This window comes from Oncorhynchus gorbuscha, linkage group LG05, assembly GCF_021184085.1.
Source record: "Oncorhynchus gorbuscha isolate QuinsamMale2020 ecotype Even-year linkage group LG05, OgorEven_v1.0, whole genome shotgun sequence".
Taxonomy (NCBI): domain Eukaryota; kingdom Metazoa; phylum Chordata; class Actinopteri; order Salmoniformes; family Salmonidae; genus Oncorhynchus; species Oncorhynchus gorbuscha.
Genome location: NC_060177.1, coordinates 75,877,230 through 75,885,820, shown reverse-complemented (window position 1 = coordinate 75,885,820; position 8,591 = coordinate 75,877,230).

Here is an 8,591-nt window from a genome sequence, read left to right as displayed (position 1 = left end):
TCCATGTACTCTATAATTCACAGGATGTTATTGTTTATTCCATGTACTCAATAATTCACAGGATGTTATTGTTTATTCCATGTACTCTATAATTCACAGGATGTTATTGTTTATTCCATGTACTCTATAATTCACAGGATGTTATTGTTTATTCCATGTACTCTATAATTCACAGGATGTTATTGTTTATTCCATGTACTCTATAATTCACAGGATGTTATTGTTTATTCCATGAACTCTATAATTCACAGGATGTTATTGTTTATTCCATGTACTCTATAATTCACAGGATGTTATTGTTTATTCTATGTACTCTATAATTCACAGGATGTTATTGTTTATTCCATGTACTCTATAATTCACAGGATGTTATTGTTTATTCCATGTACTCTATAATTCATAGGATGTTATTGTTTATTCCATGTACTCTATAATTCACAGGATGTTATTGTTTATTCCATGTACTCTATAATTCACAGGATGTTATTGTTTATTCCGTGTACTCTATAATTCACAGGATGTTATTGTTTATTCCATGTAAATCAACGGATGTTATTGTTTATTCCATGTAAATCAACGGATGTTATTGTTTATTCCATGTAAATCAAAGGATGGTATTGTTTATTCCATGTAAATCAACGGATGTTATTGTTTATTCCATGTAAATCAACGGATGGTATTGGTTATTCCATGTAAATCAAAGGATGGTATTGGTTATTCCATGTAAATCAACAGATGGTATTGGTTATTCCATGTAAATCAAAGGATGGTATTGTTTATTCCATGTAAATCAAAGGATGGTGTTGTTTATTCCATGTAATTCTTATGATGCATATTTCTGTTTTTATGTGATCAATATGATTTATCATCTACAGGCTTGGATCATGCCTGTTTATAGTTACTCATGCTTTCATTTGTATTACAATGAGCATAATAACAAGGATTTTAAATGATCTAAATACTTTTAGAAAATGGCGCTCAGAGGTGTCTCAGTACAGTTACATTTTCCAAAACGCTCAACTTGTTCATTGTACACCTGTTGCAGTCTGCTCTGAACTGCCTAAGACGCTGTTAGCTCATAGTTTGTTATATTCAATTTCATATACAACAGGATGCATCCAAAATGGAATCCTATTACCTTGTAAGTCGCTCTGGATAAGAGCGTCTGCTAAATGACTTAAATGTAATGTAATGTAATAGTGCACTACTATAGGGCTCTGGTCAAAAGTAGTCCACTATAGAGGGAAAACGGTGGCTGAAGTTTTGAGCTGTGTCTACTGTGCCCTTATTGATTATTACTGTATGTTGCTCTCAACAGCAACGATCAGATGAGCTGAATTTCACACTCTACCCACTGAGCACAGACATCATTTCATTGTCAATTCCACTTTGGTTCAATGTAATTTCATTGAAATGACGTAGAAACGACACTTATTCAACCAGTGTGTGCCCAGTGGGTACATGAAACCTACATTGCTTTTTGGTTTCTACATAACACATTTGCTATGCTCTCCTAATCAATTGAGCGTTATACAATCCAGCTGGATATAGAATAGATTAGTGAGTGGGTGAGCTTTACGTTTTGAAAATTATTGTTTTTCTTAATTGTTAGCAATTTAATTTCAATTCCCTGTACTAATGTGAGCAAGAGTGGTGGAAAACCAGAAACAGGTGTGCTGTTGTAGTGCTAAACAGTGGCTAATGTTGCATTAAGAACATTTGTCTGTGGAATACAATACATCATAACAACCAAACATGGCATTTGAACTATTTTATTTAATGTTGCCTATTGCATACATGCCTAGTCATATCTAAGGTATTAAATGTTGAAGTTATGTTTTTAAATGTTAAGTGGGCCACTGGGTTTTGAACCATACATACATACTCTGTATTATTATTGCGTTGTGTGTCACAGGCTGAAGACTATTGTTGTCACAGGCTGAAGACTATTGTTGTCACAGGCTGAAGTGTATTTGTTGTCACGGGCTGAAGGGTATTTGTTGTCACAGGCTGAAGGCGATGTGTTGTCACAGGCTGAAGGCGATGTGTTGTCACAGGCTGAAGGCGATTGTGTTGTCACAGGCTGAAGGCATTTGTGTTGTCACAGGCTGAAGGCATTTGTGGTGTCACAGGCTGAAGGCGATTGTGGTGTCACAGGCTGAAGGCGATTGTGGTGTCGCAGGCTGAAGGCGATTGTGCGATTGTGGTGTCACAGGCTGACGATGACGATTGTTGTGTCACAGGCTGAAGAGTTTACTGTTGGACCCCTGATTTAATGTCCCCTGAGTTAGTAACTATTCCCTTTATAGCCCACTGGGCCAAAACTGGTTGAATCCAAAAATGAATCAATGTGGAAGTCTGAACGGATTTGAAAAAAGTCATCAATGTAAGGGAATTTAGTATTTTTCACCTAACTTTTAACCTAAATCCAATGACATGGTAATTTATTTTTTCCGTTTAATTCAGGTTAACTCAACCAAATGTAAATTAAAACTAGACTTTGAACGAACGTCTGTGCCCAGTGGGAGTGCACTATGTTTGACCAAGGCCTATAGGCCTCTGGTCAAAACTAGTGCACTATAAAGGGAATAGAGTATCATTTGGGACGCATGCTATAGCTCCACACTGACTTCATCAGGATGGATGTTGCTATGCTCCATCTCACATCACGCATGGCCTTTGGCTTCATATCACTATTCTTGTGCCTTGTTTAACTACTGTAAATGGTGAATGTTGTAAAGTACAGATGGGGCTGAAAAAAAAATAAACAAAGCAAAACCATGCCAACATATATTTAAAAAAGTATTAGTTGAAACAGTATTTAAGATTATATAATTCAATAGGCTGCAGAGCTTTTCTAGTGCTAAACATACTGCATATGTTTGGTATTGCCAGGGCAGCTTGGTGGTATATTGTATCTATATAATTATGGACATTTTGGATGTTTTCTGTACAGTAGAATTTGCAAATGTATATGCAGCCTTTTGGAAATAAATGTACAGCTAAAGTCTCAACTTGAGTATGAGTGAGTTACTGTGCACCTTTGACAAAATATATACTTCATACACTGTTATATGATCTACTAGGTCTACTTCACTGTTGTGCTGGTCGACTACATATTTCTGAGCTCAATGGTTTCTCATGCTTTTGATTTCTCCTCACTTGTACAATATGGCTTAGATGTCTTCTTCCACTAGTCTCTTCATGAATCTACAGTAGCTTGGCCCCAGTTATCCTCTGGATGTACTAAACCTAAAGAATACAATGGCTGCTCATAGCCTTTAAATATCTTAAAGCCAGCACAGAAAAAGTGCCCATGCCACCCTCTCTGCATGCCATTCAATCCTGGGTACACAGGAAGTTAGTGTGCAAAACAGGAGAGTTCACTGCAGAGAACAGTTCTAATGAGAATCATGGGAATAGTTTCTAAGTCTTGCCCTGAGGAAGGTGAGGTCTCAAACTGAATGTCCCAAAGTTCAAGACCATTTCAACATACACTTTAGGTATGTTCCTCTTATGTACATAATGTGTCATTTCTGGAGTCAAGTGTTTGCTTACTACAGAGGCAGACTAGGCCCAGCACACTCCAAACCAAGGAAACCAAGCAGTCACCTTCAATACAAAGTTCACACTTATCTTCAAATGGGCAGCTCAGGGACCCTTGCCACTCCCTTGAGTCTGCACCCTTATCAAGAAGCACAGAATGCTATAGCAAACTAAGCAGAGTGTCATGAGCGGTCCACACGTCTTTTGATTCTTAGATCTACAGTGCATTCTGAAAGTACTCGGACGCCTTGAATTTTTCCACATTTCTAAAAATGTTAATCAACACATGCCTCCGGAGTGGCGCAGCGGTCTAGGACATGGCATCATGATGCTTGAGGTGTCACTACAGACCCGGGTTTGATCTCGGGCTGTGTCACAGCTGGCCGTGACCTTGAAGCGGCAAGTAATTGGCCCAGCGCTGTCTGGGTTAGGGGAGGGTTTGGCCGGCTGGGATTTCCTTGTCCCATCGCGACGGGCCGGGCACCTACGAGCTGACTTCGGTCACCAGCTGGACAGTGTTTCCTCTGACACATTGGTGCAACTGTCTTCTGAGTTAAGCGAGCGGTGTGTCAAAAAGCAGTGCAGTTCGGCAGGAAGCATGGCTCTTGATCTTCGCCTCTCCCGAGTCTTTAGGGGAGTTGTAGCGATGGGAAAAGACTCACGACCAATTGGATATAACAAATAGGGGTAAACGTACCAAAACAAATGTAATAAAGTATAGCTATACACAATACCCCATAATGACAAAGCAAAAACAGATTTTTAGACATTTTTGCTCATTTATTTAAAAACATGTTTTTTTAAATGTATTTACATAAGTATTCAGACCCTTTGCTATGAGACTAAAAATGTAACTCAGGTTTCTACAGCTTGATTGGAGTCCACCTGTCGTAAATTCAATTGATTGGAGATGAGTTGGAAAGGCACACACCTGTCTATATAAGGACCCACAGTGCGTGTCAGAGCAAAAACCAAGCCATGACGTTGAAGGAATTTTCCGAAGAGTGCCGAGACAGGATTGTGTTGAGACACAGATCTGGGGAAGGGTACGAAAAATGTTTCTGCAGCATTGAATGTCCCCAAGAACACAGTGGCTGCCATCATTCTTAAATGGAAGAAGTTTGGAACCACCAAGACTCTTCCTAGAGCTGGCCGTCCGCTCCCAACTGAGCAATCGGAGCAGGGCCTTGGTAAGGGAGGTGACCAAGAACCCGATGGTCACTGACAGAGCTCCAGCGTTCCTCTGTTGAGATGGGAGAAACTTCTAGATGGACAACCATCTCTGCAGCGCTCCACCAATCAGGCTTTAAAAAAATGTTTTCCTTTATTTAACTAGGCAAGTCATTTAAGAACAAATTCTTACTTTCAATGACGGCCTAGGAACAGTGGGTTAACTGCCTTGTTGAGGGGAAGAACGACAGATTTGACCTTTTCAGCTTGGGGACTCGATCTTGCAACCTTTCGGTTACTAGTCCAAAGCTCCAACCACGAGGCTACCTGCCGCTCTTCTGGTACATTGGTCAGACGGAACCCACTTCTCAGTAAAAGGCACATGACAGTCCGCTTGGAGTTTGCCAAAAGGCACCTAAAAGTCTCTCAGACCATGAGAAATAAGATTCACTGGTTTGATGAAACCAAGATTGAACTCATTGGCCTGAGTGCCAAGCGTCACGTCTGGAAAAACTGGCACCATCCCGACGGGGAAGCATGGTGGTGGCAGCATCATACTTTTTCTGCTGATTTTCAGAGGCAGGGACTGGGATACTAGTCAGGATCGAGGGAAAGATGAACGGAGCAAAGTACAGAGAGATCCTTGTTGAAAATCTGCTCCAGAGCGCTCAGGACCTGAGACTGGGGCAAAGGTTCACCTTCCAACAGGACAATGACCCTAAGCACACAGCCAAGACAACATAGGAGTGGCTTCGGGAGAAGTCTAGGAATGTCCTTGAGTGTTCCGGACTTGAGCTCATCGAACATCTCTGGAGAGACCTAAAAATAGCTGTGAAGCAATGCTCCACATACAACCCGACAGAGCTTGAGAGGATATGCAGAGAAGAATGGGCAAATCTCCCCAATTACAGGTGTGCCAAGCTTGTAGTGTCATACCCAAGAAGACTCAAGGCTGTAATCGCTGCCAAGGTGCTTCAGCAAAGTACTGAGTAAAGAGTCTGAACACGTATGTACAGTTGAAGTAGGAAGTTGACGTGCACTTAAAACTCGTTTTTCAAGAACTCCACACATTTCTTGTTAACCAGAAGGGGACTAGGGTTACAATTTGGGAACACCCCCCCCCCCCCCTCCACACATTCAGCTGGAAGGTGGCGCATGGAACGCAAAAATATTCCTAAAAATATTTAACCTCCACACATTAACAAGTCCAATGGCTCAAATGAAAGATAAACACCTTGTTTATCTACCCAGCAAGTCAGATTTCTAAAATGTTTTACGGCGAAAACATAGCACATATTTATGTCAAACCACCACCGAAGACACAGCTAATTTGCATAGCCAAGTTGAAAAAAATATGCAATCAACAAACGCAGGATTAAAAGAAAAATAATGCACTAACCTTTTGAAATCTTCATCAGATGACAGTAATATAACATGTTACACAGTACATTTATGTTTTTTTCAATAATATACTATATATATCCATAAATCTCTGTTTACAATGATACATCGTTCAAAAAATGCTACTCAAATGTCCTGAGAAATGACGATAGCTCCAGCAGATAACGTCAGCTAACAAGGAATACACATCATAAACTTTGACTAAATATGCATGTTCTACATATATATAGTTAGATAAACTTCTTCTGAATGCAATCGCTGTGTTACATTTATTTTTAACGTTACATGTTTCGTTCACTAGGCTATACTATGAGTCGGCGCTCAAAAAGTAGCATTATGGCTCCTCTATCTTGGAGTCCACTGTAACGGCGTTCGTCTGTTGAAAGAAGAGAGTCGGACCGAAATGCAGCGTGTAGGTTACTCATGACTTTAATGAAAGAACGCGGTACATGAAATAACTGATACTAACTACAAAACAACAGAACGGAACGTGAAACTAATTACAGCCTATCTGGTGACAACTACACAAAGATAGGAACAAACACCCACGAAATACAAAGCGAAAGTCAGGCTGTCTAAATACGGTTCCCAATCAGAGACAACGACAAGCACCTGCCTCTGATTGAGAATCGCCTCAGGCAGCCAAGCCTAACAACACCCCTAATCAGCCGCGATCCCAAATAATACAAACCCCAATACGAATACAACATATAAACCCATGTCACACCCTGGCCTACCCAAACATATAACAAAAACACAAAATACAATAACCAAGGCGTGACATCCACACAAACCCAAATTTACCACATAAATATTCCCTTACCTTTGCTGTTCTTCCATCAGAAGACCTGGAAGGAATTATACTTACCAAAAACAGCGTTTAGTTTTGCAGTCTGTGTCTTTCGGTTCTCAAACAGGACACATTTCGGTTGAAATGTAGCCAAAAGTCAAGTGGATGCGCACCAAAACGTCAGACTTACATATTATATGTCGACTAAACTTATCAAACTAAGTTCATAATCAAGCTTTAACATGTTATAAAGGTGTACAGCAATCGTGAGGACGAACAGAAACACATGCATTGTATAATCGATCTTGGAAAAAAGACAGAAGAGAAAAAAGAGCAGAGCGCCATAAAAGTGACCTGTTTATTCGCGTGATCGAAAGGTTTCGGCCCGCCAAAACTCTTGTGAGCGCACAATTCTCACAATGAGAAGCCCCATTGAAGGCTGAGATCGCGCTGAAGACAGAGAGACTGTTCCCAGACCTGTAAGTGCTTGGGAAGGGTGGAGGCGATGACGTCAAAGTTGGGCCAACTTTTCTGATGACAAGAGAGAGTTTGGGAGAATGACTTCCCTGAGAGTTCTGCTTTACATACAGACATAATTTAAACGGTTTTAGAAGCTTTAGAGTGTTTTCTATTCAATAATATTTTTTTATTTGCATATATTAGCAACTTTTGACAAAAACAAATTATGTTTACTATGGGCAGACGCAATTACTCCAGCGGGGGCAGTAGACAGCCCTATCCCCAACTTAACAAACTATATTTTTGGCAAGTCAGTTAGGACATCTACTTTGTGCATGACACAAGTAATTTTTCCAACAATTGCTTACAGACAGATTATTTGATTTATAATTCACTGTATCACAAATCCAGCGAGTCATGAGTTTACATACACTAAGTTGACTGTGCCAGAAAATGATGTCATGGCTTTAGAAGCTTCTGATAATTGACATATTTTGAGTCAATTGGAGGTGTACCTGTGGATGTATTTCAAGGCCTACCTTCAAACTCAGTGCCTCTTTGCTTGACATCATGGGTAAATCAAAATAAATCAGCTAAAACCTCAGAAAAACAATTTGTAGACCTCCACAAGTCTGGTTCATCCTTGGGAGCATTTTCCAAACGCCTGAAGGTAACACGTTCATCTGTACAAACAATAGTACGCAAGTATAAACACCACGGGACCACACAGCCATCATACCACCCAAGAAGGAGACGTGTTCTGTTTCCTAGAGATGAACGCACTTTGGTGCGAAAAGTACAAATCAATCCCAGAACCGCAAAGGACCTTGTGAACATGCTGGAGGAAACAGGTGCAAAATATCTATATCCACAGTGAAAAGAGTCCTATATCAACATAACCTGAAAGGCCGCTCAGCAAGGAAGAAGCCACTGCTCCAAAACCACCATAAAAAAGCCAGACTACGGTTTGCAACTGCACATGGGGACAAAGATCATACTTTTTGGAGAAATGTCTTCTGGTCTGATGAAACAAAAGTAGAAATGTTTGGCCATAATGACCATCGTTATGTTTGGATGAGAAAGGGGGAGGCTTGCAAGCCAAAGGACACCATCCCAACCGTGAAGCATGGGGGTGGCAGCATCATGTTGTGGGGGTGCTTTGCTGCAGGAGGGACTGGTGCACTTCACAAAGTAGATGGCATCATGAGGAAAGAAAATTATGTGG